The following is an 8,405-nucleotide window of genomic DNA, read 5'->3' as shown; positions in this document are numbered from 1 at the left end:
GCCCTACGGAAACCAATGCGAAATGCGACATGCTGCATTTCGTGTCCATGCGTTACCCAGACAGCACTGCGTCTCCCACTTTTCGTGACGGAGAGACGCTGGACGCGCTGAAACGCGCATGCGTCAAAGCAACGCAGCACCGCGCGTGCCTGCGAGTATATGGCAGGACCGGCGCCTGGCGTGGCAACGTCGGCGTGACGCAACGAAATGAACGCCGGCGAGCACGCGAAATGCGTCACGTCGAAATGTATTGGTGCCTTGACTGTGGCATGTAGTCATGTTCTGGCATGACATACAACTCATGATTATTATGTTTGCACCAGCCACATACATCCTTCGTCATCCAGTGATGTCACGTAAACCCGAATTTGGCATATGTGAAGCTAGCGAAACGGCCGCGAGTGCATCATTACTGTGGCATGTAGTCATGTTGTTACATGACACGCATGTCCTGATTATCATGCTTGGAAGTGTCATTTACCTATGTCGTCCGTTCGCATCGCGTGATACTGAGTTTAGTACACGTGAAGCTAGCGAAACGGCCACGAGCGCATCATGAGTGTAGCATATAGTCATGTTCTTACATGACACGGAATCTCATGATTATCATGTGTGCACCAATCACATGCCTTCGTCATGCATTCACGTATTGTATACCAAATTTGGTATATGTAACGCTAGCGAAACGGCCACGAGCACATCATGAGCGTGGCATGAAGCCAAATTGTTACATGACACGCATGTTATGATTTTGGTTTCGGGGTCTGTCGCTTGTGTTCGCCATACAATCATGTCATATCATACCAGTTTTGCAACATGCCACGTGATCGAGAAAACCACAAGAGCTTCAGGACCATGAATATAAATCATAACATTCATGACATCCAAGTCATGATTTTTATGTTATGACTCGTCAAATATGTTCTCAATACAGTCATGTTTGGCTATACCAAGTATGGTATCGATAACATTATCGAAACGGCCAGGAGAGCTAAAAGTCGTAAGCGCCTAGATAGATACATAGACAAGTAGATACGCTCAAAGTCGCCGAATCTCGCTAAGAAATGCTTCACATTTAAAATTGGTGGACCCCACGTACAGTAGAAATCGATGATATGCGAAGCACCAATGAGAAAACTTCTAGGCCCGTGGCCAACTGGAATTTTACAGTCGCACGCTTTAAAAGCATTTATTTACAAGACAGCGGTATTGCTGACAAGTACTAAGAAATAACAAACTTTCATTTGTATAACACATGTACTTATGTGCAGTATCATGTGACAGCAATCATGTGCGCGTAGTGAAGTGAATGACGTGTCGACTATTATGTACACACGAGCGAATACATCTTCATAAGGACCAGACGTCGGTTCTGCTATTTTGTGCTGGTTGGACCGAATATTACCGAGGGACATTATCAGAGACTTCATTCATTGATTTTTGAACACTTCCACATCATTTTGTTGTGATGTGTGCGTATAAGTGTGCCTTTGCATATTTGTGCCCGAGTGTTCTATATTTCGTGCACTGCTTTGTATGTTTTACAAGATACGTGTCTAAGTTTCACTCAAGGGCTGAGGAGTAGCCGGTGCCATATTTGTGCGCCTATATCTCCTTATATATCATATATATTAAAAAATATATGTGGATATGTGACTTTATTATAGGCACAACGTTACAAGGTGGAGGTAAATGATGCCGTACTTGACTTCCATGTCAAACTTATCATGTGTGGATGGGTCGTTTACCTTCGTCATCTATTCACTTCACGTGATACCAAATTTAGGTATATGTGGAGCTAGCGAAACGGCCCCGAGCACGCTATCAGCGTAGTATGTTGCATTGTTCTTACATGAGACGTGTGTCAGGATTATTACGTTTGTACCAGTCATATATTTCGTAAACCATTGACGTCACGTACCAACAAGTTTGTTATAAGTGGAGCTAGCCGAACGGCCGCGAGCGCATCATGAAGGGCAAAATATTCTCCAATGTCGCGTTGACGCGCGCGCACGCTGGGCACAGCCACGTCACGTTAGCAAAATGCAAGCACTATATTGGCTGACGCCAGGCGCATCCAGCGTCCGTCGGCGCGGCCCGACGGCAACCGGCACGGAATGCGACATGCTGCATTTCGCGCCGATGCGTTACTAAGAAAACAATGCGTCTCCCTCTTTTCGTGACGGAGGGATGCTGGACGCGCTGAAATGCGCATGCGTCGAAGCAACGCAGCGCGGCGCGCGCCTGCGAGTATATGGCGGGACCGGCGCCTGGCGTGTCAACGCTGGAGTGACGCGACCAAATGAACGCCAACGAGACGCGCACCGCGTCACGTCGAAATGTAATGGCGCCTTGAGTGTGGCATGTAGTTGTGTTCTCACAAAACATGCATCTCATGATTATTATGTTTGCACCAATCACATACCTTTGTCATCCATTGGTGTCACGTAACACCAAATTTGACATATATGAGGCCAGAGAAATGGCCGCGACAGCATCATGAGTGTTGCATTTAATGATGTTGTTACATGACACGCATGTCATGATTACCATATTTGGATGTGTCATTTACCTATGTCGTCCGTTCGCGTCGCTTAATACCGAGTTTGGCACATGTGAAGCTAGCGAAACGGCCGCGAGCACATCTTGAGCGTAGCATGTAGTCATGTTCTTACATGACATGAAACTCATGTTTATCGTGTTTACACATCACATACCTTCGTCATCTATTCACGTACCGTAATACCGAATTCGGTATGTAAAAGTAAAAAGTAAAAGTGAACTTAGCGAAACGCCCGCGAACGCGTCATGAGCATGGCATGCATACATGTTGCTACGTGACACGAATGTCATGATTTTCAAGTTAGGGTCTGTCGCTTGCGTTCTCCATGCAATCATGTGATACCATACCAGTTTTGCAACACGGCATGTGAACTGAACCACCGCAAAAGCTGCAGGATGAATTAATGTAAATCATGATATACATGTGATTATTTTCGTGCTATGACTAGTCAAATATGTTCTTCCTACAGTCATGTTATGTCATACCAAGTTTTGTATCGATACTGTTTTCGAAACGGCCGGGAGAGCTAAATGTCGTAGGCGACTAGATAGATAGATAGATAGATAGATAGATAGATAGATAGATAGATAGATAGATAGATAGATAGATAGATAGATAGATAGATAGATAGATAGATAGATAGGACGGTCACAGTCGCCGAAGTTCGCAAAAAAATGTTCGCATTTAAAACGAAATACGAAGCGCGCCAAGTATGATATAGATGCGTGCTCACGTGCCGCTACTACGGCACTCACAAACTTTGATGGAAGTGTACACGGCTGCATACATTTTTCGCCAGCACATGAGCCTGAACTGAAAGGAACGTGCTTATATTTGACTTCTGTTAATTAAAAGGTATACGTTACTATGGTGAATGGTGCAGAAAAGTTTTTACGAAAACAGATATTTTTAAAATAAAAGGCTGAAACGTACAATAAACTTCAGCAGCAACTTGGCCAAGATTTCTGGCTATTTTTCAGCACCCCCACAGTGTGGGCCGTGTGTATTCATCGCTCAGGTCCTTCCTCAACTGGTCGAATCAATCTTTCGCCTTTTACTAAAGATTGCCGTGGGGGAGGACACTCTAACGTGCCTATGGGCCAATTTTTGGGAGGCCTTGCCCGTTTGGGTGAGGCCTAATTTAAAAAGCAAAAGTAAGACTTCAATGCTTTTGTCTGTTGACCTACACTCACCGCTGGGGTTGCAAATCTAGTGAACTTTCGTTGCTTGACTGCACACCCGACGGACGCCGTGGTGGCATTTTTCCCCTATTTTCATGACCGGCTTTACCAACGGGTTGGACTGTCAGTGCCTTTTCAACGCAACCATATTTACCCGCCTCGTGCCTCAGCAGGCTATTTCTTGTTCACTCCTACAGAAATTACGCCGGGCTCCGTATTGCTGATGGCAACAGTGCTATCATTCAAGAAGTTTCAAAACATGGTGCCTTAGCTAAATCGGGCTAGAGTTTTAAGATACGCCGATGCCCTCTATAACGACAAGAACAAATGAATGTTGCAGACTACTGCGTAAGCCAATCGTTGTATGATAAATAATTAATTGGGAGAGATCAGCTAAATTTAAAGCAATGATTAGTCAATCGAGGGTTTGACGGAAACCAATCTTGTTGCGAAGGAACATGAATGTCATCAAGGTAAAAGCCGGCAATGATAGAAGCATAAAAGAAAAACAATGTTTTGGCAACTACATTGTTCGCAGGGCTTCCGTGCTAAAGCCGAAATGCCTTCTTTTTATATGGATATTATATTGTGTTTCTTTTCCACTGTCTTCATAAATCATGATTGAGAGTGAGCTTCGGACACCTTCAATCTGGAGTGCTGATGTCGATGGTCAACATATATATATATATATATATATATATATATATATATATATATATATATATATATATATATATATATATATATATATATATATATATATATATATATATATATATATATATATATATATATATTGTTGCCCGCCTGAAGCCGTTTACACGAAGGATGCAAGAATGACTCGCCCAGAGGGCTTCGTCTGAGAGAGGAGGAATGATACAAAGTATCACTACTAGGAAAAACAAGCGAAGCGTGGGCAGAGAAGGAAGACGATGTTGCCTCCACTGCGATCCCCCTGAGTGGGTACGAGCCTTGGCGGTGATCATCATCATTGGACTGTGATCGCGGACTCAGGGCCCATTAAAAACCCCCATTAATTTACCCCGCCTTGTGTAACATTAATTTACCTCGCCTTGTGTAACAATTTGGTGGAGGTGCTGGGTAGGACGAACCCAAAGACGGGAGCTTCACTACCAGGACTTCGTCGCAGCCGCCGCCTCGCCGGACTTCCACCTTCACCGATCGTAATGGCCAGAGAGCAGCCATCCAACGCTTCGAGGACAACTACGATGGGTTCCGTGCCGTACTACAGAGTGCCACCAAACTTCGGCGGGACTTCAGGAGAAGACGTCGACGTGTGGCTCAAGAACTACAAGCGGGTGAGCAGAAGCAATGGCTGGGACTCGAACGAACAGCTCAATCATGTCGTATTCTCGTTAACTGACACCGCCCTTATGTGGTACGAGAACCACGAGGACATGTTAACGACTTGGGAACGTTTTGTTGAAGAAGTGCAGAAGTGCTTCGGCGATTCAGACGCAAAGAAGAAACGCGCGGAGCAGACATTGTCTCAGAGGGCACAGCTTCCAGCAGAAACATGTACGACATACATCGAAGAAATATTGAAGCTGTGCAAGATCGTGAATGGGAGGATGTCTGAAGAAGACAAGGTTGGACACGTTCTCAAGGGTATAGCCGAAGACGTGTACAATTTCTTAATTGGGAAAGACTGCTTGAGCTCCGTGTCCGACGTGATGAAGCACTGTCGTACCTTTGAATCCCTCAAGATGCGACGAATTTCTCCGAAATTCGGCCGCCTGTCCAACGTCCCCACTGTGGCTAGTGTTGAAACAGTGCCGCCTAACGACCTTGCTTTGACCATACGGCAGATCGTTAGAGAAGAGCTGCTTCGATGTCAGCAGAGCTACCATCGCCCCAGCGATTTTCAGGATGGGTATGTAAGCGAACCAGAACGTGTGCCAACTCTTGCTTCTCTTCCACCATGGCAACCATCGATAAACGCAACAGACGCTTATGAATATCAAGGCACACGGCAGGCTGGATTCCCCCGTCAACCACCTCCCAACTACGAACGAAGTTTTCGCCCACCTGTTTACCCAACATCGCCTCCCTACAGGGCCCCCGAAGGACGGTACCACTATCCCATGCCTTCCGAGAGGAGTCGTTACTCTGAGCAACAACGTGCCCCTCGACCAAGTCCGGTATGCTACAACTGTGGTGTCCCGGGTCATATCGCACGTTTTTGTGACCACCACCCATATCAGCGACAGTCTTGGCCTTTGTATCACCAACATTTCGACTATCCGCACTCCACGTCACGGAAACCACGCGCACCTACCGGGTCACGCTACCCCTCGCCGGCCTCTGATCGAAGTTTGACGCCACCTCCAGCTCCCCGTGCTCCACAATCGCCGTCGCCACGGCGACGCGCACGTACACCGCCGCCGGAAAACTAGTCGGTGCGGCCAGTGGGGGTGAAGCCGCAAGATCACAGGTGCTATCTACAGATATACCCCCGTCAGCGTTTATGTTGAAGAACAAAGTTCGTGTAGTTGTCGATGGAGTGGCTACTATGGCACTTGTGGATACAGGCGCGACAATTTCGGTGATGAGTGTAAATTTTAAGAACCTGCTAGGACCAAAAGTGATGTTTTGCCTGAACCGTGGGGTGACATTTCGTGGTGTAAGTGGTGACGTGTTGTGTCCGGTGGGATATTGTACTGTGGACGTGTCGCTGTGTGGCAAGGTGTTTTGCACAGAGTTCGCGGTTATTCCGCGGTCTACACATGACGTTATCTTGGGTATTGACTTCTTGTGTGAGTGTGGGGCAACTGTAGACTGCAGAAGTGGGCATCTTTCTATACACGGTACTTTCCCAACGGCGCTCTTGGAAAATTCTTGTCCGGAGGAATGCATCTTTTTCGTCTCCGTGGATACAGTTGTTCCTGCATTTTCTGCTGTATGTGTTCCTGTGACATGTTCCAGTAACAACTGTGGCACGTTTGACGCCACGCTCGAACCGATTACCTCGGCATGCCTGAAAAAGAACATTCTCATTCCCCATTGTATAGTGCCAGTCGTTGATGGACGGGCAGGTGTGTGGACAATGAACAGTTCCATGGAGCCTGCAATTCTGCCAGGCGGCATGAAACTTGCAGTATTTAGACCCGAGTCATGTACGACGCTGGTTGCGCTTGTTGATGCTACAAGCCAAAATGAACATCTAGGCTTAGAAGGTTCAGAAGATGCCCAATTGCTACAAATGGTCAGCAAGTCACTTGACCAAAGCAAACGTCATACCCTGCTCGACGTTCTGTCTAAGCACTCGAAAGTGTTCGATTTTTCTAAATACAGCCAAAGGCCCTTAATCCCAGCGTCCCGGATACGTCACCAGATCCACACCGAATCGGCGCATCCTATTAGGCAGAAACCTTACCGAGTGGCACCATCGGAGCGCAAGATTATCAACGAACAAGTCCAAGAGATGCTGGAAAAGGGAATAATACAGGAATCGGCGAGTCCGTGGGCTGCTCCCGTCATTCTAGTGAGGAAGAAGGATGGTACGTGGAGATTTTGCGTTGACTACCGCCGACTGAATTCTGTTACCAAGAAAGACGTCTATCCACTGCCGCGCATCGATGACGCTCTAGACTGCCTGCATTCCGCGTCCTACTTTTCATCTGTTGACCTGAGATCAGGTTACTGGCAAATTCCGATGCACGCAGCTGACAAAGAAAAGACGGCATTTGTTACGACCGACGGACTTTACGAGTTCAACGTTATGCCATTCGGATTATGTAATGCTCCTGCGACATTCGAAAGATTTATGGACTCTATATTGCGTGGTTTAAAATGGCATATATGTATGTGTTACCTTGATGATGTCGTAATTTTTGGCCGTACGTTTGAGGAGCACAACACTCGCCTAGACCTCGTGCTTAGCTGCATTGAAAAAGCTGGCCTTGTATTGAATTCAAAAAAGTGCCACTTTGGCGAGCGACAGACATTGGTGTTAGGACATCTCGTCGATAAAGATGGCATTAGACCTGACCCACAAAAGACTGCGGCCGTTGAATCGTTCGAGCGTCCTAAATCTGTGAAACAACTGCGCAGCTTCATCGGGCTCTGCTCGTATTTCCGCCGGTTCGTACCCAAGTTTGCGGATGTGGTTCACCCCCTGACGAGCCTTCTACGCAAGAACAGCCTGTTTCAGTGGACCTCCGAGTGTGATGCCGCTTTTCACAAGCTGAAGTGTTTGTTAACTTCGCAGCCAATACTTCGGCACTTCAATCCTTCGTCGCCCACGGAAATTCACACAGATGCAAGTGGCATCGGTATTGGTGCCGTTCTCGTTCAGCGTTCTGGCAAGAAGGAACACGTTGTGGCGTACGCAAGTCGTTCTTTAAGCAAGCCTGAACGCAATTACACAGTGACCGAACAGGAATGCCTAGCGGTAGTCTTTGCCGTGCAACGGTTTCGCTCATACATCTATGGTCGCCCGTTCACTATCGTCACAGATCACCATTCCCTGTGTTGGCTGATCAACCTTCGTGACCCATCCGGCCGCCTCGCACGATGGGCCATTCGTTTGCAAGAACATGTCTTCACCATCTCATACAAGACTGGCCGTCTACACGCTGATGCGGATTGCCTCTCCAGAATGCCACTACCATCGACAGATTGTGAAGGCGATAACTTTG

The 8,405-nt window shown here is 46.9% G+C and overlaps 1 non-coding gene across 1 annotated transcript; it reads left to right on the top strand.

The window, feature by feature from the left end:
• The first annotated feature begins 3,573 nt into the window (after window positions 1–3,573).
• On the top strand, window positions 3,574–3,699 carry LOC142804348 (U5 spliceosomal RNA). The gene has a single exon (XR_012894616.1). It is a non-coding gene; the product is annotated as a U5 spliceosomal RNA (small nuclear RNA).
• The last annotated feature ends 4,706 nt before the right edge of the window (window positions 3,700–8,405 follow it).

Source organism: Rhipicephalus microplus, chromosome 3 (assembly GCF_043290135.1).
Source record: "Rhipicephalus microplus isolate Deutch F79 chromosome 3, USDA_Rmic, whole genome shotgun sequence".
Lineage (NCBI taxonomy): Eukaryota > Metazoa > Arthropoda > Arachnida > Ixodida > Ixodidae > Rhipicephalus > Rhipicephalus microplus.
Note: the sequence above shows the minus strand (reverse complement) of the source record. Positions and strands in the feature narration are given on the sequence as shown.